This window comes from Durio zibethinus, chromosome 6, assembly GCF_047325235.1.
Source record: "Durio zibethinus cultivar Kanyao isolate XHJ-2024 chromosome 6, ASM4732523v1, whole genome shotgun sequence".
NCBI lineage: Eukaryota > Viridiplantae > Streptophyta > Magnoliopsida > Malvales > Malvaceae > Durio > Durio zibethinus.
The window spans coordinates 10,412,627-10,439,662 of NC_143167.1; the positions used below are offsets into that span (position 1 = coordinate 10,412,627).

General features: G+C 28.6%; 1 long non-coding RNA gene across 1 annotated transcript; it reads right to left on the reverse strand.

The window, feature by feature from the left end:
* Window positions 1-631: 631 nt before the first annotated feature.
* Window positions 632-3,555, reverse strand: LOC149518420 (uncharacterized). Its single transcript, XR_016343322.1, has 5 exons — window positions 3,231-3,555; window positions 2,922-2,990; window positions 2,673-2,750; window positions 1,735-1,917; window positions 632-784 (listed from the first exon to the last, which is right to left on the reverse strand). It is a non-coding gene; the product is annotated as an uncharacterized LOC149518420 (long non-coding RNA).
* Window positions 3,556-27,036: the final 23,481 nt, after the last annotated feature.

The window sequence follows — 27,036 nt, forward strand, 5'->3', positions numbered from 1 at the left end:
AAATAACGATTATGAAATGAATTATAATGAAAAGATAAAATGATCACTAAGAACATTAAATTAAAATTTGTATATAATAAAAATTTTCAATTATTTAAAATTTATGAAAGTAATAAATAATTAAAATTTATTAAAATTACTTTTATGTCACTACCAAAAAATAGAGTTTTACCGATGAAAATTTTCATTGATAATAACTTATATTCCATTGGTAATACATTTACTAACGAAAATTTTCTTTGATAGTAAGCAAATTGATAAATTTAAAATTTTGTTGGTAATTATAGATAGAATTTTTCATCGATAAAAATTATGTAAGTTATTGCATCAAAAATTCTCTGTAAAAATTTCATCGACAGTTGCATATGATATCCATCGATAATTACATCAAAAATCTATCGATAATCCATCGGTAATTGATTGATAATTGGTTAGTAAAAGCTACTTTCTGTCCGCAAATCCATTTTTAAAGTAATAATGTGAATACTAAAATATATATAAATAGGCTAAGGAAATAAACTAACAAAACATTCCTTTTCATTTTAAAAAATATAATAATATTTTACAAAATTATTTATGAATTCTAATTACATGAAAATACAAAATTACATATATGTTCCAAATCCTTAACAAACATTTGATAATACACAAATTAATATACAGAAATTAAAGAAATGGCTTATTGATATTCTAAAACCAAATGAAATGTAAATGACTGAGGAAGGCAACTGCTTGTTAAGCCATTCAATGCAAGAATCTTCGGCACTCCACATATCAACACTTCCTTCAACAACAACACGGATTCAGGAAAATGATATGGATTATAACAAAGTACGAAAAGTGATACACGCATTTGAAGGGTCATTTTTTTGGTTTTTCAGCAGCCGGTTCAGAATTCAAATTGCATGTATATTAGAAACATTAATACTAATCCTTTGCAAAAGCAGTTGATCAGAACCTCATCTTGATTATGTGAAACGGCTACATCACCCAATTATACTCACAGAAGATTTTAAAAGGTTTATAACACATAGCTTTCTTTCCTGTATATACTATAATATCTAATACTTACAGTGGCAAAAATCTATAAGGTGAAAATAGATATAATTGATAATGCCTATTTCAAACTCCATTCAGGACTCCCCGAACTGAAAACCTGACTAACAAAAGTTAACAGCCAAGGGAAACAAACTACACCAACAATGGCAGAAAATTAAAAAGAAACCGAGATCAAAGAACAATGACTTTTACGAGAATATAAGCATGAGAAAATCCTTCATTCTAGTAATTTAGGTTATTATTTAGTTTCTCTTGCAATGCTATTTACATCAACTGTCTTTAAAATTCTCCATGCTGATATTTCAGTTACCATGGAATCCTTTATAAGTTGCACAACAGATAAATTTTACAGGAAAGTCTCGTAGAAAGTTGCTAAATGCAAATGCCTTGCAAGATAAAACTATATATCAGTGCAACAGAACTACCATCCTCACTCAACAATGGCAAACATTAAGTTACAGATTCATTATTCAGGTAAAATAAATGTTCTAAATGAACATCTCTAGCCATCAGACTTAACATTTCGTTAATGGAATATGCCATTCTATATATGAATGTTCACCAAAGGTGTAAACTATTATTTGATAAGTGGAAAATGAATTGCCACATTAAGAAATCAATCTCCAATCTTCTAAAAACACAGAATGAAATATATGGTAGGTAGAAAGGTCATACCCTTTTCAGTTTCTGCAAAACAGCATCTTTAAAGGCTAGATAACTAGCCCCAACTAAATTATTGAATCGGTCAGTTTCCTTGGCCTTGTGGGACCAGGAAACTCTGCAGCAATGGCTAGTTTAAAAGGTGTAACAAGCAATGGATTGTATAGATTCCCACTAACACTTCCTGTAGTAGCAAACCTGTAAAAGAGAGGAAAAAAAAAAAAGGAAAAGTTGTCTTAGTAGATATATAACTAGTTCACCAATAGGTGCATCTGGAACTGGATTATGTCCCTATTCTTGATGAAAAACATTAAAATAAGAAAAACAATAAAATATTAGTACCACTTATCCACTATGAATCAAAAACATTGATGTTTAAATGAATCCAGATCACCAGGAAAATGATTTCGAGGAAAGCAAAAACAAAAGAAGGAACAGGAAGGATGACATTCAAAGATTCAAATAGCCAAAATTTTGCTTGAGGCCCAAACGGTACAATTTCCATCAATTCATGAAAGATCAGCCACTAACATTTATTGTCCATGTAATCCCAATCTCATTGTTTCAAAATGCAAAAAATTATGGTGCTCCACCCTCCAATAGTTTGTTTCAGACCTTGATTAATATATAAATAACACCCAAAGCTTATAATAAAAAACATCCAAAGCCCCTGGCACAAAATTCTGTGGAAATCACAGATCCAAACACTATCCAATTAAATAATCACAATAAGAAAAGTTCTCATCAGTTAAAAATAAAGAATGCAATGCTTGAATCAGTTACTTTAAATGTAACTGACCAAATCATCTTATTTGTCAGATGAGTTGACAAAAAGATTGCTAAGAAGGTAAAATATGAATTCTGCTCTACTAAATGTAACTAAATGTACCTGACCATAGCAGTAGCTTAAGTATACATCAAGAAATAATTTATAAAGTGAGAATAATACTTACATAGACAAAGAAATACACCATGATTGCATGAAAAGCTCCAAGCATGGCAGCACAAGGGACAAACCCATGAAAGCCTCCCTAATGAAATTGCAATATTTTGAACAAGTAACTTGTTGAGCCCCTACTACTCATACACATGAGATTATGGCATTAAAATGACTCGTACAAGAAGTAATGGACAAACACATATGTTATGCATACATGGGCATGCATGCCAACAAACTCCATCGACAAAAGGTGAATACTAACCCCATATACTGAAGGATTGGAACCAAACTTAAGATCACTGTATGACATTGGAGAAATTTCTTGACGAACCTGAAATTTAAGAGTCAACTTGGTCTATTCAAATTTGCGCGTCATTAGCAATCATAAGGATTTCAAACAGAATCTCTCATTTCCTTAGGATTTAATTAAATTAAAGTACTAAACCACGAAAATTAAAAACTAAATATCGGCTTATGCGTAATAATATAAACGTTTTGATCCTGCTGGGTTTTCCCTAGAAACAAATGCCCAATAATGTCATGTGATTGCATAAGAGATTAGAGTCAAAACCAAGGCCCGAGAGAAACGGGGGCAGAATGGCAAGGAATGGCTTTAGGGGCGACGGCTGCTTAAATAACGATAGCTTCACTTGCAACTTCACGAGCAAAGGTGGTGACGGTTTCACGAGCAAACCGATATGAGAGACGAAAGAAGAGAGAGGGCTTAGGGATTTTCAGTTTCAGGGAAGTGAAAAAGGGGAGGGAATTTGATTTTTAATGGTTTTCAGCGATGGATTTAGGAATGGTAGATTAATTCGTGTACGATGAATTTTGATTCGATCTACGGGTGAGCATATATCGGTTCTAACCGATTTAACCGATTAAAATTATGAAATATGGTCATTTCAGTTCGGTTTAATCGATTTTCGGTTGTAATCGGTTTTAAGATCGGTTAAATTAGTTAAATCGGTCGGTTATCAGTTTTTAAAATTGATAACCGAATTAACCGATCTTATAATAACTAAGGGTAAATATGTAAATTCTCTTAAAAAAACCTAAATTTAACTTACCTTTTTTAACTCATCCACCTACGTCGTTTCCTCTTTTTGCTCTTTGCTCCTCCTCTGTTGCAGCTTACCGTGTCTCTGTCCTTTGCAGTTTGCTCTCCTTCAATCTCCTGCATCTTTGCCTCCCTCTTACTCTCTTGCTTGGCTACTTGCCTCATAATCTCTTGCTCCCTCTAATTTGCTACACAAGATCAGACAGTTGTAGAGATCAATCTGCCCAAGACGCCATCGTAAGTTCTTAAATCTTAATAACTTTATTTTTTCTTTTAGCGTGATGTTTAGAGCTGTATTCTTTCTATATGTTTTAAACTAAAGCATAACCCAAACGGCCAAACCTCAGCCCTAGGGTGTGCCCACGGTAATGTTTTTTTTGCTGGTATTTTTCAGTACCTTTTGTTGTTTAGAGTGATTCAATAAATAGACCCTATCTCTAGCCTGGAAGGAATAGGTCTAGGACTTTCAGTGGCTTGTTTACTCCTCTAGTTGATTGACTAGGTTCTGGAACAAAAGGATCAAAAGTCAAAACCTTCCACGCCCCACGCTGGATTTACAGTATCTGTAGTAAGCTATGAAAATACTCATTTTAGTCGAGGAAAGCACTTTAACTTATAAAAATGAAGGGAGCAAGATTTTCAATAATAGTTTCTGCCAGTTTCGACTTGTTTCGCTCTCGCAGGTATTATTTTTGTGCCTTAGCTCGTATTTGTGCTAGCTGTAATGCTATCATAGACTGGAACAGAACTGCCGCATCTCCTACAGGCTACATCTTTGTTCGGTACACAGGTCTAGCAGACCCTGAAATTGGTGGGGTTTCGGGTTAATGACTTCTGCTTTGCGAATCCCCTTGTGAAAGGATGAATGAACTCCTCCCTCTCCCAGACCAATAGAAATGATTTTACCAGCCAAATTTTCTTTGTCAAATAAGCTGATGACTTGTTGGTATTCCAAGGTCTTTCTTTGCTTAATACAAAGGCATATCCTTTGAGTGATCTTTCTCAAGCTAAGCTAGGTAACTGTAATGCTTTTTGCTTGCATCTTAATTCATTTCTTAAGAGTAAAGCTTTTACATTGAAGTTGAAGAAGAAATGTTTTGTTCAATGTTAAAAAAATATTGGTATGGCAACATGGTAATGATGTGGACTAAGACGATTCGAGGATGGTCCCACAACTCACAATCAAAAGACAGAAATAGTTTAAGTGATTTACACCTTGAAGTAGAATGTGTAAATACTGGATGTATACATAGAGAAATAAGTTTAAAACATAACTATTCGGGAATAAAGATTTTAAAGAAATCTATTGTTAGAGATCTAGCACTTTTAAGTTTTAACTTTCTTACTAGATCTAGCAACTAATTAATCTAAATTATGCTAGATACTTAAATTTAAAGTTAAAATAAATTAGCCTAAACTATGCTAGACACTTACATTGTTTGTTGATAAAATAAGCAACTAATATATAGTTTGATTAACAAACTATTTCATTATTTGAATATCCAATGTGTTCAATAATTGTGTGAATATTACTTTATTATTTTTTCATTATTTGAATATAATTTTATTTTTATTTATTATTTTAATATAATATAATTTTTTATTTTTTATTCTTTGGATATAATTTGATCACTTGCTTTTTTTTTTTGAAGATGTCAAATGAAGTGAATGATATGATTTTGGATTCTACAACTAATCAAACACAATTGGCCTCTCAACTTCTTGCATATGATGAGGTAACAAAAAGTGAAACTACAAATTCCAAAGTGATGAGACGAGCATCTAAGCCATGGTCAGAGGTATGGGACCACTTTACTAAATTTGTTAATGAGGAAGGTAATCGTAAAGCTAGGTGTAATTATTGTGACAAAAAATTTTTTGTTGATCCTAAAAAGAATGGAACCACTGCTTTAAAAAATCACATGAATTCTTGTAAAAAGCTTCCTCGTATTAGTAGGGATGATGGTACTCAAACAGAATTGGTGTTGCCGTCAGGAGGAGTGGAATCTTTAGGCACTTGGAAATTTAATCAAGATGTTGTTAGAAAAGCTGTAGCTAAAATTATCATTCTAAATGAGTTGCCATTTAGATTTGTGGAGTCGAAAGGATTTAGGCATTGCATGTCAGTTGCATGTCCTAGATTTCGTGTACCATCACGATGGACAGTTGCTAGGGATTGCTATCAGCTTTATATTGATGAAAAGACTCATTTGAAGTAATTCATGAAATCATCTTTTACAAGAGTATCTCTTACCACTGACACATGGACCTCATTACAAATGGTCAATTATATGTGTCTTACGGCTCACTTCATAGACAAATATTGAAAACTAAACAAAAAGATATTAAATTTTTGTCCCATTTCTAGTCACAAAGGTGAAGCCATTGGTAAGGCGGTTGAAAAATGTTTGCGTGATTTGGGGATTGATAAGATTTTTACTGTTACAATTGATAATGCTAGTTTTAATGATTTTGCAATTGCATATTTGAGGAAAAAATTTAACAATGCTGGAACTAGTATTTTGAGAGGCAAATATCTTCATTTGAGATGCATTGCACATATTGTTAATCTTATTGTTTGTGATGGATTGAAAGAAATGAATGAAACAATTGCTTGTGTTAGAGGGGCAATAAGATATGTGAGACAATCACCTTCTAGGTTAGCTAAGTTTAAATAGTGTATTGTGAATGAACATATTCAAAGTAAAAGTTTATTGTGTTTGGATGTTAGCACTAGATGGAATTCTACTTATTTGATGTTGGATGCAGCTCAAAAATTTGAAAGGGCATTTGATGCATTTGATGATGTTGATCCTTATTATAGAAGTGAGCTTTTGATGGGAGATGGAGTACCCGATCAAAATGATTGGGCAATTGTTAGGAAGTTTTACCTTTCCTTGCAAGAATTTTATGATCTCACCATGAAAGTTTCAGGTACTTCTTACGTCACATCTAATACTTTTCTTGATGATATATGTCATGTTTATTCCACTTTGCGAGAATGGCAATTAAATCCTGATATTGAGTTAAATGTAATGACAAAGAGAATGAAGGATAAATATCATAAGTATTGGGGAAATATAGAGAAGATGAATATGTTAGTTTATATTGCTTCTCTTCTTAATCCTTAAAAAAAGTTTCCTTTTGTTGAATATTGCTTCATGAAAATATATTCTTCTGATGAAGCCTCATTGATGATTAAAAAAGTACAACAAGCAATAGAGAACTTATTTAATGAATACAAAAGAATGTTAGAACCTCAGTCTAAGCAAGTTGGTGAAAGTAGTCAAGTGAGCCAAATGTCACAACCCACCGATGATGAAAGTGGAAATGGAACGACAAAAAAAAAAGGAAAGCTTTAAGTCCAAGTACAAGAGGTATAGGATTGAACATGGCAAAGATGAACATAAATCAGAATTGGCTAAATATTTGAGTGAGGAGCCTGATGATGATGATAGTGATGACTTTGATGTTTTAATTTTGTGGAAACTTAATAGCCATAGGTTTCTTATCCTTTCCCATCTAGCTCGTGATGTGTTAGCAATTCCTATATCCACAGTTGCTTCCGAATCTGCTTTTAGCATTAGTGGTCATGTGCTTGATGCATATAGGAGCTCTTTAACTCCTAAAATTGTGCAAGCTCTTATTTGTGCTCAAGATTGGTTACGTAGATCTTCTAATCTTGATTCATTTCAACCTGAAAATGATTTGATACAGCTTGACAAAATGGATTTAGGTAATATTTTATTTATACTATCATTTATTTTTTAAGGATTATTAATTTTTATTTTTTTATTTGTTTAAAGCTTACTTTTGTTATTTTTTGTTTATATATTTTTAGATTTGTCAAAAATTGCCTTAGATCCAGTAATTGATTAAAACAAAAGTGCATGGACCTTTTGAGGTAATTTCATTATTAATTTCTATGAATATTTACATTTAAAAAATATTTATTATATTCATTGACAACTAATTAAGGTTTTAATCTCTTTAACATTTTAGGAAAAAATGAAGGATGTGCACCAAAGTTATGAGGTTCATGTATGAAGAATGCTGTTAAAACTTGGAATGTCCTTTAATTAGCTTGTTTTATGTTTTTTTATGAACTTTTATATCCATTTGTCAACTCGGAGTGTTCTTAGCTTGTTTTATATTTTGTATGAGTTGTTAGCTCAATTTGTCAACTTAAAATGTCTTTTATGTTTTGCACCAAAGTTATAAGATGCATATTTGCTTGATTTGCTTTTTTAAGTTGGCTTGTTAATCCTTGAAAACTTGTTTATGTTTTGAAATGACAATTATTATGTATTGATGTCTTTGTTGGTTATTTGATATATGTTAGAGTAATACTTTTTAAAACTTATTGTTTAATTTATTTTGATTAAATAAGTTTAAATGAGTATTTATTTGTCTTTTTTCTTGTAAAATATTGTAGAAATTATTAAATTCTTTAGTGATTTAGTTTGAATGGTATGTGAATTTGAGTTTTATTATATTGAATTTGTAGCTAAATAATTATTCAAAATAAGAGAAAAAACGATGAAAAATTCGGTTATTTAACCGAACAAACCGAATCGAACCGATTTTTGATCAGTTCGATAAAATCGGTTAGTTAAAATTTTGTTGGTCAGTTCGATTACTGATAAAATAAAAATTAGTTAATTCGGTTATTGATTTTTTCAGACCGAATTAACCAAATTGATCGACTGCACACCCCTAATTCGATCTATCTGTTAAAGTTTTTTTTATTTATTTATTTTAAAACGAATTTTGCATTAGTTTGGTTATTTGTAAAATAAAGTTGAAGTCAGATTTTAACCTTATCTAATTTGATTCGGTATATATAAAAATTTATTTTTTTAATTATTTATTTAATTTTATATTTATATTTATATTTATATTAAAAAATAATAATTTATATTTAAAAAATATTTTATTAATTTTAGATCAGATCAAATTTGAATATAAAAAAATAAAAAATTCATCGAATTGAATTTAAATATTATAGGTATAAAATAGGATACGGTTCGAGACAAGTAAAAATTCGTTCTGATTCAATCCGTTCTCATCTCTAAATGGATTACCAATAAAATTTTCAACGATAATTCAAAAAATTTTTTTACTTTTATCAATAACTATTTTCATTTAATTTATTTTTATACCGAATTAGATTTTTTTTCAAAAAGTTTTTTACCAACCGTAGAAATCTATTGGTAATCCATCAGTAAAAACTTTACCTACGAATTATCAATTGATTTTTTCGTTGATAAATCCTGTGTGAATTTACCAACTCCTTTTTCCAATATTACCTAAGAAATATCAACGAATTTTTTTTCCATCGATACTTCTTCGATAAATCCATAATAATTTTTTATGATGCATCAATAAGTCATCTGTAATCTATCAGTAATTACTAACAAAAAATTTTTGCTAGTAAAAATCCATCGATAAATCCAAATAAAATAATAATTTTGTTAATAAATATTTGAAAATAAATATTAAATAATAATATATTAAATGATTTTTTTATAAAAAATTGTAATAAAATATTTACACAAATTGTTATTATTATCTTAAGATAATAATTATTTTTATTTAAAATAAAGTTTAGAAAAAAAATAACAAATAAAAAGCACAATATGTGCCTTATAATTGGAAAAAAAAGGGCTTTTCTGAAAAAAAAAAAAAAAAAAAAAAAAGGGCTACAGTAAAATTTTTAAATCCCATTGAACCCCTTTATCTTTAGTTAAAGTTTGGTATCATTTTCAAAATCATCGTGATGATTTAATTACCATGGTGATAAGATCACCAAAGTAATTTGATTATCGGTCGGTGAACTTAGACTACTATATTGGTATAATATTATAATCACTACTGATGATGAATCACTATGTTTGATATTATATGAGAAAATAAATTCTAAAATACAAAGTATCTAAAATAACCTTGCAAAAAGAAAGTAAAAAATTTAATACTTATTGAATCGATAATTTATAAAATAATTAAATGCTATTTTATAAAAAATTATAAAGTATAAATAAATTTTGATGAAAATGAATTTCTAAAAGAATTGTTAAATAATTTTATTTTTTATAATCAATAAATATTTATTCAATTGTAATAGAAAACTTTTTTTAAAATAAGTTATTAAAATATAGATTTTTAAAAATTTTATTGATCAACTTTTTTAAAAAAAAGTTAAGTACATCTTTATTAGGGTAAAATAATAAAAAAATGATATTAAAAATTAATGTCCCATAATAATAAAGTTTTCTCATCATTTAGGTTAAAAATTATATTACCCTTAAGGTAATGATCTTATTGTCCAAGTGATTTAAGATTACTGTCACATAAGATTTTTAAATTACTATCAAATAAGCTGATATAATTATGGAATGCAAATTATTATAATAAAACTTATATAAATATTTATTCAATTGTAATAGAAAACTATTTTTAAACTAGTTATTAAAATATAAATTTTTGAAACTTTTTACTAATCAACATTTTAAAAAAAAAGTTAAGTATATTTTTTGTCGTAACGTCTAGATCTGTGGATCCATCACTAGACATTAACTTGAGGAGTCACCACCAATTTTTTTTTGTTTAAGTACGATTGGTCACCTAACTGAATACGGCCCTCTTAAAGAGGATTCTTAAGTTCGACTTAGGTATCTCTAGAAAGTAAATTCAATATCTACAAAAATCAGAACTAGGTCCAGGAGTACGGTTACGTATGAGAAAAATTATAACACCCTCACAACGCCCATCAAAAGATGATACCAACTCGATTTCGTGTTATCTATTAAGCCTTAAAGATTTTACCAAGTAATTAATTATTAAAAATTATTCTTAATTGACTCCAATACTTTTGGCCAAAAACTAAGAAAATTTTCCCACCTTAAAGTATGCAAGAAAACTTCTATATTTCTTGCAGAGGCTTCGTCATCGGATTATTTAATATTAAAAAAATTCGAGAAAGGAAGAAAAGGAATGATGCTTCAACTTTTGATAGAAATATTTTTAATATATTGTTTTATAAAAAAGAAAAACTCATGCTTTTATACAAGAAAATTTGATACTTTCAACTTTTCCTTAAAGCATTTTAAGGTTTTATTTTTCAAGAAAAACTTATACTTTCAACTTTTTTCTCAAAAATATTTTTTTTGAAAATTTTATTTTCAAGAAAAATTAATATTTTCAACTTTTCCTCAAAAATATTTTTTGTATTTTTCAAAATTTTATTTTTAAGGAAAACTTATACTTTCAACTTTTCTTTAAAAATATTTTTTTTTATTTTTGAAAATTTTATTTTATATTATTTTTTATATATTTTTTAAATTTATTCATACAAAAATACTCTTAAAAAATAAACAAACACATAAATAAATAAATAAATAATATACTAAAAAAATTGAAATAGCTCAGTTGGAATATTGGCACGGCTCAGCTCCAAACACAAAAAATTGGCTCGGAGGCTCGGCTCGACTCGGCTCGATAGCAAAATTTATGAAAGTGGGTTGAAGCGGGTTGTGCTACGGGTCGGGTCTCCCAAGGTGGAAACGCGTGAATTATGGACTTTTTAAAGGCTAAAACGATATCGTTTTGCCTAGGTATAAAAGGCTAAAATCGATTTTTTTTTCTTCAAATTTCCCTTCATCCCTCTCTCTCTTCCCTTTTCTTTACTTTCCCCTTCTCTCTGCAAACTTAGAATCCAGTTGAATATTCAACCAAAAATTGGGAAAAGTTACCGAAAACTAGAAGATGTTGCTGAAAAATTAAAGTTTTGCCGAAAATTTCTTGAAATTTTTCAGAAAAAAAATCCTAAAAAATCTTGAAAAGTTTTTTACACCCCTAACTACTCTCACATGCCTTTTTCTCTTATTTTTTGTGCTTCTGCTTTCTCTTTGTGTGTGTTTCTTATCTATCTGTTCTATTTTTCCCCTCTGTATCTCTACTTTGTGTGATTGGTGATTTTTAGGACCAGATCAGAAGAGTTTATGATTAGATAGAAATTCCCCTTCGATTAGGTTTTCATATTATCAAAAACTTCAAGATTTATCCCACTTCAAATTAAAACGTACAGGAACTCTACAACCACCAATTCAAGGCCAAAGATATTTTTTATTTTTTATTATTTTTTATTAAATATGTTAAAAACTAATGATATATCCCATAAAAAAATAGATAAATCAACTAAAAAAAAAAGATAAATAAAAACTAGAAAATAATAAAATAAAATAAAATGAATAAAAAAATGCCAATTGGGCCTGTTAATTGGATTCTATTGAGTCAAGCCTCATTAATTTGGGCTTAGGCCTGGACCCTATTGAACCATGCCCAAATGAGCTTGGGCCTGGATTAATTATGGTGTCTACAGCTACCCCTCTTTGTATTTTTTTTGTGAAACAAGAATTATGCAAAGACGTAGACAATCAAGTAAGATTTAACTCGACACCTTTTTTTTTATTAAACAAAGCTCTTCTAAACAGAGGCATCATAACTTTTAAAAAAATAAATTGCTCCTTGACAATCGTGTCTAAAAGAGTCATAGATTAGACCTAATAAAATTTGTAATAAGAACTCAAAGATTCACAATCTGAGTTCGAAAGTCAAAGGTTTAGATTTGCAAGAACCTTTCAACTTCACAAAAATTCGCTGAAATTTGATTCTCAAAACTTCAGTTTCACAAGAATTCAAACTTGCAAGATTTCAGGCACGCAAGAATTCAGATTTACAATACTCGCATTTGTAAATTGCAAGACTCACATCTAACATTTCTCATTCAATTTTTGAAAGTTTACATCCAAAAGTTCAAAGCTTCTTGTTTGAGTTCAAAGGTTCACATTCAAGAAATCTTAGAGTTTCACATCTAAGTTCAAAGGTTCTCACTATAAAATTTAGATATTCGCATCCAAAAGTTGAGTTTAAAGCTTTTTGCTTGAATTTTAGAGATTCACATTCAAAAACTTTTCATTTTAGTTCAAAGATTCCAATTCAACAAACTTTAAGGTTTTACATCTCAAAGATACTCATTTGAAAATGTCTTAAAAGTTTTCATTTAAGACTCAAATATGCTCATTTGAAAACGTCTTAAAGATTCTCATTTGAAACTCAAAGATTCTTATTTGAAAATGTCTTAAAGATTCTTATTTAAGATTCAAAGATTCTCATTTGAAAACGTCTTAAAGATTTTTATTTGGAAATGTCTTAAAGATTCTCATTTAAGACTCAAAGATTCTCATTTGAAAATATCTTAAAGATTTTCATTTGAAACTCAAAGATTCTCATTTGAAAACATCTTAAAGATTCTCATTTAAAACTCAAAGATTCTCATTTGAAAAGTTTTAAAAATTCTCATTTAAAACTCAAAGATTCTCATTTAAGAATGTCTTAAAGATTCTCATTTAAAACTCAAAGGTTCTCATTTGAAAGTGTTTTAAAGATTCTCATTTAAGACTCAAAGGTTCTCATTTGAAAACGTCTTAAAGATTTTTATTTGAAAACATCTTAAATATTCTCATTTAAGACTCAAAAATTCATCAAAATACTCAAAATCGCTTTTCTAAATAAGCTTCAAACTTTTACCAAAGTCAAAATTTTATATATACTGAATGTCTTGATCAATTATGCAAATGCTTTCTTAATGATGCAAATGCAACAATCTAGCTTCTCACAATGTCATATTCTCAACCATGATTCAAATATTTACTGCATAATGCAAATGCATAGCCAAACCAAAGTTTCAACTATTCTTCAAACAATAATGCAAATGCAATGCATGTAATACGGTTATCCATGTCATGAAATCCTAATCAAAATGTGGTACCATGGTCTTCAAGACCCCACCATCTCACTTTTTTACATTTTAGCTTCTCAGCACTTTAGAATAAGTTTGTCAACTGATCTCCATTATTTTTATCACTTGATCACCATTCACAAGCTTCTCAGCATTAACTATTCCAGAATGAATTCTATCTTCTAATCCGCATCGTTTGATCATATCTCACAAATTATATTAGCCAATCCATCACCACATTCATTACTTGGTCATATCATGTGTCCTTTCGAATCATCTTTTCAATTTTTTTACCCCCTATCATCCTGGATTTCTTTTCAAATGAATGAAAGAATCTTTTAAGTGCATATTTATTCATTCATGATCGTTTCAAATCATGACAAATACAATGCAATCATAAATTTTCTCAATCTATTCTGGGGATGTAGGAATAAAAGAGCACAAGATGAATTAGGGGAAAGACAATGAATGAGGAGTGAGTATAGTACAAGAGCAAATGGACAAAGGAACAAATTTGAAACATATCAATTGTAATGGTATTGAATAGTGTGATGACATCCAAACAATGAACATTCAGACAATTTTGAACTTTAATCCAGGATTCTTTAAAAACTCATTCCATTGACCTTTTAAAATCATATTGAGTTCATTAAGCTTTGTCCCAACTTTGATGGATCTTCAGATGTCTTTAACCTTCATTCATATGATTTGTTTATCCAACTCTCAACTTAGAGAATTGTTTACTTAAATCGTCCTTTCGGGTTTTGAACTCGAGTCTTCCTTTTCTTTTCTTTTCATCTTTTTTCCATTCGTTCATCTTTTCATTTTTTTTTTCTTTTTTATCTTTTTTTTTCTTTTTTTTTCTCTTTTTTTTCTCTTTCTTTCTTTTTTCTTTTTTTTTCATCTTTTTTCATCCTCTTTTTTCTTGTTTTCTCATCTTTCACCTATTGTTGATATCTCTCACACATTTAATCTTTAGAGCAATGTAGCATGATTCTATTATTCTATCATGAGCATGCCTTTGCCTAACATATGATCATTTAATTCACACTTAATCTAAATAGACTTTTCAATGTTATAATATAGGCCATGGTGAGGTGTCATGAAAGAAATGGATAAAATAGGTTCAATATATGTGTTTAAAAGGTTCAAAACCAAATTATCATTTGTTATTTTATGCAACTTGACATTTTACCCCATTTCTTATTTCATTACTTTTTCCTTTTTCATCGATCTTATTCTTTACAAAAGGATTCCTCTTACTTTACCCAAAATCATGTGTGGTATTTTTCTTTTTCTTTTTTTTTCTTTTACTTTTTTTTCTTTTTTCGTCTTTGAGACCTTTTTGTGATCTTTTACCTTTTTTCTTTTTCAAATATTACCCTCTAGTGTGGAGGGTGATCATTGGTTGGGGTTCTCTAACAAGAATTATAATAGGCTCAAAGGGGTAACAATGAATGGTTTTTTGAATGGTAAAAGAAATACAGTTATTTTTCATTTCAAATGTGAATGCTTTCTTTGAAGATCATCTATTAAACAAAATAATATCATGGATCTTTATAAAAAAATACATATTCATGATATATCCATCTCATATCTATCAGTAATTTATTTATTTTTTTGCTCAAATAATCTCCTCAAATCAATATGAATGAGTTATCAAAATTAAATCCCATAATTATTATTAGCCTCATTGTCTAAACATTCATCATTGAGAATTGGAATGCAAATGAAAAGTTATAAAAGGTGACAAAGCATGACACAATAGTTAAATGAAAGAGAAAATGTAATGAAATGTATTATCCTTGCCTTTTATTAAAATGATAACAAATGAAATCCTATTGCATAAAAAAATTTCCAACATTACTTGAAAAGAAATCCTAGAATGATAAGTAACTTTCAACCAGCCTTGACATCCTTATTTAAAATCATGCCCTTATGCAATCGGGTAAAAAAATTTTATTGACATCTTGTCCCATTGATTTTTCAAAACTCACTAAGCCTTTTTGGATCAAACTTTACACTTTATGTTTAAAAGCAGGGCAAGTTTTGATAGAATGATCTATATTTCCATTATGATATCGCACGTCGCATTAGCATCGTACCACTTTAGATAGAGTGACTTTAATGGTTCTAGAATAACTGGAGATACCAAGTTATTCTTGACTAGTTCTGGAAATAACTCAGTGTAAGTCATGGGGATAAGGTCAATATGTACCCTTTCTTGATTATCTCAATATTTTCTTAAACTCCCTACTTGGTTGTTAGGCCTTGAAGCTGATGCACATACTTGATGGGTTGATTGTGGATAAGTTAGTTGTGGATATGGTTGGTAAGGGTAAGGTGAGATATTATTTACAGCAGGATAGTATGGAGAATAACCTTATAGTGGATAAGGTTGATAACCCCTAAACTATCTATCAAAGCTCACGACTTGAGCTCCAGCCTTTTTCTTCTCTGACGCCTTCCTAGTTTCTCCTCCTTTCAACTTATCATTTTTAATGGCATTCTCAATAATTTCTCCTGAGATCATCATATTGGTAAAGGTTTTTATTGCATTTTCTATCATCTTTTTATAATAGAGAGATTTCAAAGTACTGGCAAACAACACCGTGATCTTTTTCTCAATTAGAAAAGGTTGCACTTTAGAGGTAATATCCCTCCACCTCTGGACATATTCTTTAAATGACTTAGTCACTTTTTTCATATTCTATAAAGAAAGGTAATCTGAGGCTAAATCTATGATATGTCGATACTTACTAATGAAGGCATGGGCCATATCACTTTAAGAATGAATTCAGGTTCTATCCAGCTGGACATACCATCTAACAGTAGAACCATTAAGACTATCTTGGAATACATGCATCAATAGTTTTTTATTATTAGCAAAGATAGCCTTTTTTTAATAGTATATGGTAATGTAGGTTTTTGGATACTTTGTATCATCATACTTCTCGAACTCTGGCATTTTGAATTTTGAAGGAATAACAATATTCGAGACTAAACAGAGCCCAGCAACATCCACTGAATCATAAGAACCAATGCCTTCTATGGCTCATAACCTTTCCTCTAACAAGTTCATCTTCTGTTCAGCTTTTGAGGCTTCTAAAGTCTTCTTCTCTTTAGGCCTTAGCTTTTCTTTCTCTTTGGATCATCTAAATTAGGGATTGATATTGGTTCTACTATCTTTTCGATAAAGATAAAATTTATATAACTTTGATAATACCTCGGGTTTGAAGCTGATGACATTTCAGGATATATGTACCTTATAAGATAGGTAAACTATTATAATGGTGGACATTGGACTGGTTAGGCTTGATATGGCCTAAAACTAAAAAGGTACAGTAGGTCATCCATCTCTTGTGATGGATGTTTTTGTTGACTAATACTTTTTTTTATACCTTTCTTCTTGTTTAATTTGTTTAAAGCCTCCAAAATCCTATTCAACTCCCCTTTTAACTTTTCTTGGGCTTTCTCTATCCTTTTAAGATGATTAAAATTTTTTTGTTCCATCTGTCTGGCTCAAGCACTTATATTATATTAGTGAGTGAGGTTGCTTGGTGGAGCTATCCTTGAACCTTTAGCACCATAATTATGATTAGAAATGCTATGCTATGCTATACTTTATGTATGATATGTTGATGCATGAATGGAATGTGGATCTTCATGGATGAAATGAGAGTGATGCAAATGATAATGTTAAAACATGATCATGAAAATGATGCATAGAATGAAATGATGCAGATGCACAAAATCAAACAAATAACATGGTTAGTTTCACGGATGAAATGAAAGTGATGCAGATGCACAATGTTATATATGATAATAAAAATGATGCATAAAGTTAGACAATCAAAATGGTTAGATAAACACAACTTATTCCTTCTTGTGTCTTAGTTTTAGGGTATATCTATCATTGGGTAGGAAGGGCTCTATCTTAAGGTTGACTTTTTAAGTGTACACTATATGCTGGGTTAGATGATTTTGACCACTAAAGGATCCCAAATTGTTCCTTACATCATCGTCCATCACAGACTAGTAAGGCAATCCAAACCTCACCCATCACAGGCTACCAATGAAAAGGATTCAATTTGAATGAGAGTATTTTACTAACCACTACAGAGGTATTAGAACTTCACGAAAGCATAGATACTTTACTCTTTCCTAGAGGGATGAAACTCGGGTATAGAGCTCATGTTATGCATATGCATATGAATGACATAGTTTGCAACATAAATAAATAAAATGAATGGAAAAGAAAGAAAAAGAAAAAAAATCGTTACAAAAAATTCAATTTTATTAGGCTTTTTTGAATAACACAAATTTATTTGCTGGCCTAACTCTCGGCTTTCCCTAGTGGAGTCGTCAAACTATCGTAACGTCTAGATCTTTGAACCTATCTTAGACATTGACTTAAGGAGTCGCCACCAATCTTTTTGTTTGTTTAGGTGTGATTGGCCACATAATCGAATCTATCCCTTTTAAAGAGGGTTCCTAAGTTCGACTTAGGTATCTCTAAAAGGTAAATTCAATATCTGCAAAGCCATAACTAGGTCCGAGAGTATAGTTACATGTGAGAAAGGTTATAGCACTCTCACAATGCCTATCGAAAGATAGTACCAGCTCAATTTCGTGTTATCCATTAAACCTTAAAGATTTACCAAGTAATTAATTATTGAAAATTATTCTTAATTGACTCCAATACTTTTGACAAAAAATTAAGAAAATTCTCTTACCTCAAGAGTATGCAAGAAAACTATTATTTCTCTTGCAGAGGCTCCATTGTCGGATTATTTAACATTAAAAAAATTTGAGAAATGAAGAAAATGATGATGCTTCAACTTTTAAAAGAAATATTTTTATTTTTATTATATTGTTTTATAAAAAAGAAAAACTCATGCTTTTATACAAGAAAAGTTGATACTTTCAACTTTTCCTTAAAGCATTTTAAGGTTTTATTTTTCAAGAAAAATTGATACTTTCAACTTTTTCCTCAAAAATATTTTTTTTGAAAATTTTATTTTCAAGAAAAATTGATACTTTCAACTTTTCCTCAAAAATATTTTTTTTGAAAATTTTATTTTTAAAAAAAATTGATACTTTCAACTTTTCAATAAAAATATTTTTTTATTTTTTTATTTTTATTTTTATATTATTTTTTTCTATTCTTTTTTTAAATTTATTCATCTAAAAATACTCTTAAAAAAATAACAAACACATAAATAAAATAAATAAATATACCAAAAAAATACCAAAAAAAATTGAAATGACTCGACTAGAAGGTTGACGAGGCTTGACTTCAGACACAAAAAATGACTCGAAGGCTCAGCTTAGGAAAATTGGCTTGGCTCGGTTCAGCAGCAAGGTTTGTGAAAACGGGTTGCACTACGGGTCGGGTCACCCAAGGTGAAAACTCGCTAATCGTAGACTCTTTGAAAGCTAAAATGACATCGTTTTGTGTAGGTATAAAAGGCTAAAACTGGTTTTTTTCTTCAGATTTCCTTTTGTCCCTCTCTCTCTCTTTCTTTTTTTTTTTTCTCCCCTTCTCTCTACAAACCCAGAATCCGATTGAATATTCAACCGAAAACTGGGGAAAGTTGTTGAAAATTAGAGAATGTTGCTGAAAAATTCAAGTTTTGCCAAAACTGTAGTCGAAATTTGAAATTTTTTCAAAAATTTTCTAGAAAAAAAATCCCAAAAAATCTTGAAAATTTTTTTAGACCCCTAACTACTCTTACATGCTTTTTTCTCTGATTTTTTGTGCTTATACTTTCTCTCTCTGTGTGTTTCTGATCTATATGTTCTGTTCCCCCCGTATCTCTGCTTTGTGTGATTGGTGATTTATAAGACCAGATCAGAAGAGTTTCTGATTAAATATAAGTTCCCTTTCGACTGGGTTTTCATATTATCAAAAACTTCAAGATTTATCTCACTTCACATTAAAACCTATAGGAACTCTACAACCACCAATTCACGGCCAAAGATATATTTTTTTTTATTAAATCTATTAAAAGCTAATTATAAATCCAATAAAAAATATATAAATCAACTAAAAAAAATATAGATAAAAACCATAAAATAATAAAATAAAAATAAAAATAATTAAAAAAAAAACAATTGGGCTTGCTAACTGATCCTATTGAGTCAAGCCTCATTAATTTGAGCTTAGGCACGAACCCTATTAAACCAGGCCCAAATGACCTTAGGCCCAGACCGATTAGGGTGTCTACATCTTTATTAGGGTAAATTAATAAAAAATGATATTAAAAATCACTTTCTCATGATGATAAATTTTTTTCATCTTATAAGTTAAGAATTATATTACCTTTTAAGGTAGTGATCTTATTGTTCAAGTGATTTAAGATTATTGCCATATAAAATTTTTAAATTGCTATTAAATAAGCTGATATAATTATGGAATGCAAATCACTATAATTTTTAAACAGATCGCCTATACCAAACATTCTTTTAGTAATTTTTTTCTTCTACGGTGCAAATATGTTAGTGCAATCACACCATTATTTGTTATCCAAATAACATGCTGTAGTGAGATTATTTTAAAAAATGGCTATTTTCCACTGAACAGAGCTTCAATAAGATCCAAATGTAGCCTAAAAAAAAATCCATAAAAAGAAAGACCAAGTAGTAGGAAAAAAAACCAAATACAAACAAAACTTAAAACTAAACTTGGTAATTTTAAATACGAGATGAACAAAAATTATATATGTGTTTTAAAAAATATATGTTTCGTATTTATTCATGTTGACACGAATTTTGACATAACACAATTCGTATCGTATATGTGTTAACTAATCTAAATATGTTATACGACACGAATAATATGTTTAATTTAATCTTATTATACGAGTACACGCTTAATATATTTAACACGTTTAACATATTTTTTATATTTATTTTAATTTAATATAAACATATAAAGATTATTTTAATTTTTAATTATGATACTTAATTAGTTATTTAATATCATATAAAAATTATTTTAAACATTTAATTATGATACTCATTTAATAATTATTGTAAAATTATTTTTTTATATTAATAATATAAATCCAATATAAATATTAATATTAGTCATATACATTATTATTTTATTCTTTAATTTTTAATAGTTTATCATTTTGAACTTAATATTAAAAATTAATATAGTTATGTAATATAAATTTAAATTTAAATATTTATTAAATACATATTAAATGAGTATTAAATTTTTTATTTTTTTAATATGTAAGTACCTTTTTATATTATTAATAGGTCAAATTTATTAAATTGTAAATAATAAATAGTTTATAGTTATTTATTATTTTAGTCGTATTCTTATATATATTCATGTTAGTCACATCTATTTGTGTATATTTATATTAATCATATCTATTTGTATATATCCGTATTATTTATGTTTATTTATGTCGTATTTAAATAAATTAATTATACATGTGTTAATCATATTATATTATGTGTAATATATATATTAAACATATTATGTTTATGTTTACGATTTAAACACATTTTATAATTTATTTTATATTTATGTTTTAATAATTTATATAATTATATATGTGACATAAAAATACAAATTGTCATATCTATTTAAAACTCCAAAGAACCAAAACACATCGTTTCACTTAAAGAGAGAAACACACATGGCATGCCAAGAAGGGCCAAAAATATATGTAGGTTAGATCGGATCAAAGCAAAACAAGGAATAAAAATAACCCAAAAAAACACCAGCATCCCGCTCATTTTGTCTTCAAAATTTTTACTTTTTTTTTTTCTCAATTTTGACCTTTATGTTCTTAATCAAATATAATTTGAGAAAAATATGTAAGCTAACTACTTCAATGCAAAGTTCTAAATTTCATACTTTTAATTTTAAATCGTCAAGTCCCTTCTCTCGCGACTTAGTAACCAAAGAGAGCGGGACATGAGATCTCAGATTTGAGCCTCCCCTACCCCTGTACTAAAAAAAAAAAAAAAGTTAAAACTAAAATTTGGAATGAAATTGACTTTTACATTGTGATGACATAAACGGACAGAAAATATAAAACTAGAGGTAAGCTGTCACTTCACCCACCTAAAAAAGCCCAAGTACCAACTCATCCTCGTTGCTTAAGATCATAGTTTGTAATTTTATTTCTATATCAATTTTATCGATCGGAATGTTTTAATTATATTAAAGTATAATATATTTAAAAATAATTTTATATATAAGATCTGATATTAAATAATATCAATTATTTTTATTAATTTTAATTTATTTCAATGAATTTTGATGAAATAATATATTTTGATCAATACATAAATATGAAATATATTTTATAATTTATAATTTATTTTTTGTTATTTAATTTTTTTCATCTAATAAAAATAAAATTAATTGATAAAATAATTCTTAAAAATTGAGTTTTTATAATTTTTTATTTTAATTTATTTTTTTATATTTTATTTTTTCAAACTAAAGTTTATAATTTTATATTTTATTTTTTAAAATCAAAGTTTATAAGTATTTCAGTTTTTTTTTCAAAAAAACAATTGTATTCATTTTATAAAGTTTAATAATAAAAAAGCTTTGACTAATTTTTTCATCTTTTTATTTTTATCTTAATATTTATATAAAAAAATTTATTTAAATATCATATGATCAGATTAAATATTTAAAAATATCTTAAAAAATTTATGATATTATTTTTTTATTTTTAAACTTATTTATTTGATTATAATATATTATATATTTATTTTGTGACTTATTAATAATATTATAATATACAAATTCATGTATATTTATAAATATATTTATATCAAATCAAAAAATTTAAAATAATATATTGAAACACTTGATATCAATATATATTATTTTTTTTAATAAATAAAATATTATTCGATACGATATTAACGACTTTGTTTAAGAACTATCTGATTCTCCAAAGTTGGCTATCGTTATTAGAAAGAGCTCATTGGTTCAAACTCTGCAAACAAAACAACCTGGCATCTTTTTATCGCAGTGCTTGATCTCACATTTGCAAATTACAAGGGGCTAAATATTGTAACGAAAATCAAATTCAACTAATTATTTTTCATGGAATCATGGTGGGGCAGAGCGCCTTCAGGGCTCCGGAGATGATAATTACAGAGAAGAAACATTCAAACCTAAATTCTAATGATAAGAAATCGCAGAGGCAAATCTATCACAGAATGCATGAATTTGACATTTTTCATAAAGCCCAAAAAAGGTTAACAGAAGGAAACTAATGGAACTTTAAACCATTACTTTTCTATATCCTTAGCCATTATGTTAGGCCAAGTTGAGAACTTTCGTTAAGGTTTCTCCAAATCAGTTTTACCTACTCCTACGCTTTCCCTGCTGTTACGGCATAGATACTACCTGTAGCAAGTTCTACAAGCACATTCAGATCGGCCTTTACACTGCAACAATACATGAAAAACTCATTCCTGAACATGGAAGAAATTACAATATTACCTCCGAATGCACTTCTTTACTTCATTCTATGTGACATAACTATCAAATCTCATATAATAAAGAACGGCCCCAAGAGGTACATATGATCAGTCGTACATATTTTCTTAAACCCGGTCATATGAACTCTTGTTTTCACTTATGCTCTGCATATTTCATTTTGAGTCTTACAGCAGAAAACCATTGTATCCTGAGAAGTTTTTCCACACAAGCAACAAACTAATTAGTTCTCTTGAACTCCGGTTCACTTCCAACTACTTACACTTTGAGCGGACACTCAATCTTCTTTCAAGATAAAGAGGACCAATAAATGTCACTGTTGACAGATATTTGTTTCAAAGTTTCAATTCTAAACATGTTTTTGTAACCATAGCTACCATTTATATCTGCACGAGGAAATATCAATTTTTTTAAGAGATTTTGTCACGAAATTCATTAATATATTTTTTAATAAATTATTATTTTTAAAAATAATGAAATCTTTCAATAATTTGATAATATTTTATTTCAAGGCACATACTCTAATAAATTAGTAAGATTTTTATTTAAAAATTTATTTTATGAATTTGTTTTTAAAAAATCATTAAATCTTTTAATAATTTAGTAAGATTTAATTTTAAAATTTGAATCATTAAGTAGTTTGGTAGGATTAAAAGTTTTATTTTTTATAAAAATTATTAAATCTTTTAATAGTTTAATAAGATTTTAATTTAAAATTTAAATTCTCCAATAATTTAGTAAAATTGATTCAAAATATTTTTTATTTAATTTTTTTATTAAATCTTCTAATAATTTAATAAATTTCATAATTTTAAAATATTAAAATTTATAAAAAATTTTTAATGATTTGATAAAATTTATGAATTCAATTTTTAATTTTTATTTAAACTAAACAATTATTACTTAAACAATAAATAAAATACCAAAATAAAAAATAAAAAATAAAAACCAAAATTACTTTCGACTGGTTCAACGGCTCGGCTTCGATACAGCTTCAGACCTTGATTCTCTGGTCAGCAAGACTCACGTCTCGGCTCAAGCTTGGCTTGAAAAAAATTCAGCAGCCAAAGTGAGTTACATACAAGTCGGATCCTTTCTGGGTTGAAGTGCGGGTTAACTGCCAAAATGCAACCCTTAAAGCTTCTATAGAAGCCAAAACAAAATTCCAAGTTCTTATTTTCTCCAACCATTTTCTCTCTCTATAAACTTTATGCTATCCCTTCTCTCTAAAGAGGTTGTTGTCTGTCTCATCGTCATCGTCATCGATGTAGGCCGCCAACAGCCGAAGTTCGTTTGAACCCAAAAATTCATTGCCGTTTCCTCCCAGCCTTCTTTTTCATGGCTCTAGCTACTTTCGTTAAGCAATCCCTAGATATTCGTAGATCTTAGCCCAAAATCTCGACTATCAAATTGCCAAAACCTTTCCCCCATTGTTCTGATGGCCTTCTAATTTGAGTATGTTTCTCCTCCCCTTTGGATCTTCCTCCCCTTCGAATCTTCCTCCTCGCCAAATTTGAAGATTTAAATCTAAAACACCTTAGACCAGAAATCTAAGAGAGAAAGTCCTTTTCCCTTTTCTGTATCCTTATGTTTAGTTGTTTTTTTCTTTGCTTTTGTACAAACCTCGGGTTGGTGAGCTTGGATTGTTGGTGGTAACAATGGTAGTTGTTAAAACTAGGGGATGGCTTTGGCCTCAACAGTGGAGGTTTGGCACTTAGCTTTGATGAGGCTCTTACTCGATGTAGTGAGCTAGGCAGTCTCGGCTAGTGATGCTGGAAGACAGTGTTTGCCACGTGGGGGCTTGGTATCGACGACTAGGTAGAGCTTGTGATTTTTTTTAGTCTCTGGTATTTTCTACTTTTGTAAAATTTTTGGACTGTGTATAACCCTCGCTAAGAATGTTTGCTGAAAATTGTCTCTGTGATTGTTGAGCTTGATTGGTAATGGCACTAAATTAATCTCGAAAAAATCTCTTGTTTTTTAGTTTGCTACAGAATGGCCGAAAATCTCCATATTTGCCTATGTATGCATAATGTTTGTCTATGTGAAGGTAGATGGTGGTTGTAGAGACTGGGTCGGGGAATTCGCTATGTTTGTATGTTTCTCAGGTCTGTTGGGAATGGCGGTGTCCAATTTTGACTTGATTGCTGGAAATTGAGCTTGTTGATTAATGGTGGTGGTGAAGATTTGTTTAGCAATGCTTGTGTGTGGTGGTGAAAAGGTTCAGCGAGCTAGGTGTTGACTGCTATTTGCTGAGTATTGCTCGAGTTAGGATGACAATCTTACCCATAACAAATGGAGAATTTAATTTTTTACCCAAATAAGGATGAAAATGGGAATTACATTGTAGGTACAGAGATGAAAAAAGAAAGGAGTATGATTTTAAATTTTAATTGAATATGGAGATGAAAATGGATAATATGACATTCGTTTCATATTCGTACTCATATCTTACATATATATTTATATATAATTAGTAAATAAATTTTTATTAAATAATAAAAATTATTATTTTAAATTAATTATAATTAATATATATTTGTTGAAAAAATAAATATTAATATATATTTATAAAAAACTACCCAAAATACAAGTTAAAAACCAAAAAAAAAAAAAACTAAAAAAGTAAATTTTGGTTTTTATTTTTTTTTAAAAAGCTATGGATATGAACATTTTTCATACTCATTAAAGATTTGAAATACTCATTGGATATGTGTATGGAAATGGGTATAATATGAAAATTTAAAGATAAAAATGAGGAATGTTCTATTCCCTTCAAACCTTAGCCATTAAAATCCCTATGTTCGATTGCTTTTTGTCCCCTTTTTTCTTATGTCGATGCTTTCCAAATATAGGGAATGAGTCCCAATTCAAATAAAACTCCAAATTATAAAATGTACTAAGTTCTTAGAATTTTAATGTTCTTTATCTCAATCCATACTTGTTTTCAAATTTCTAAGCAAACTTTTGGTTGTTATCCAACTTTTTATTTTTTTTTTTTTTAATTTTCAAATTAAAAGAAAAAAGATGTTAATAAAAAATAAAAACAAAAAGAGAAAGTAAAATAAATAAATATATAAAAAATACAGAAAAGACCAAATTGATATTGGGTTTGTAACCCAAATCAAACTTAAGGCCCAATAAGATAAATAAGAGCCCAAACGTTGAATAATTATTTGACAACCCAAAAGCTTTAAAAGACCTTGAAGAAAATGGAACATTTATAATTACTCCTTTTTGTGTATTTTCTATGAAATAGAAATTACTCAAAAATATAATATCCATTTTGTCTGTATTATGCTTGTTCCAAAGATTTTCTTTTAAATGTTATCCTAAACAACAACACCAAGCTTAAAATTCAGAAAAAGGATACTTGGACATTTTAAAGATTATGCCCAAATATCTTATAGTTCATTCACATTTATCTAAAAAATCATGTTCGAAAGTCTTAAAAATTATACATTTGAGTCTTACATATCATTTTTTTTATCTTTACCCAAAAGTCTTAAAGATTATATCTTCAAGTCTTACAAATCGTTCTTCTTATCATTGCGTGGAGGTCTTTAAGATTATATTCGAAATTTTTACAAATCTTTGACAAAGCTTATTTAAGCAAAATTTGACAACTTTTAAAACCTTTGAAAAAGGTACCAAAAGGATTTAAGGGTCATGTTTATAGGTCTTTGAGATAATGCACAGAAGTCTTACAAATCATTCTTAAGTTTGAAAAAGCTCCTTTAAAATAAATGCTCCACAACTTTAAAAATTTTAAAAAAGTACTCAAAGGTTTTTAAAGATTATGCTAAGAGATCTTATAAATTATTCTTAGAGGACTTTGTAATTATATCTAAAGGTATTACAAATCATTATTATCATTGAAAAAGCTTATTTAAACAAAGGTTTCATAACTTTAAAAATTAAAAAAAAAAAAAAAACCCAAAGGTTTTAAAGATCATGCCCGAAGATTTTATAGATTATGCTACGAGGGTTTTGTAATTATGCTCTAAGCATTTTAAAAAGAACAT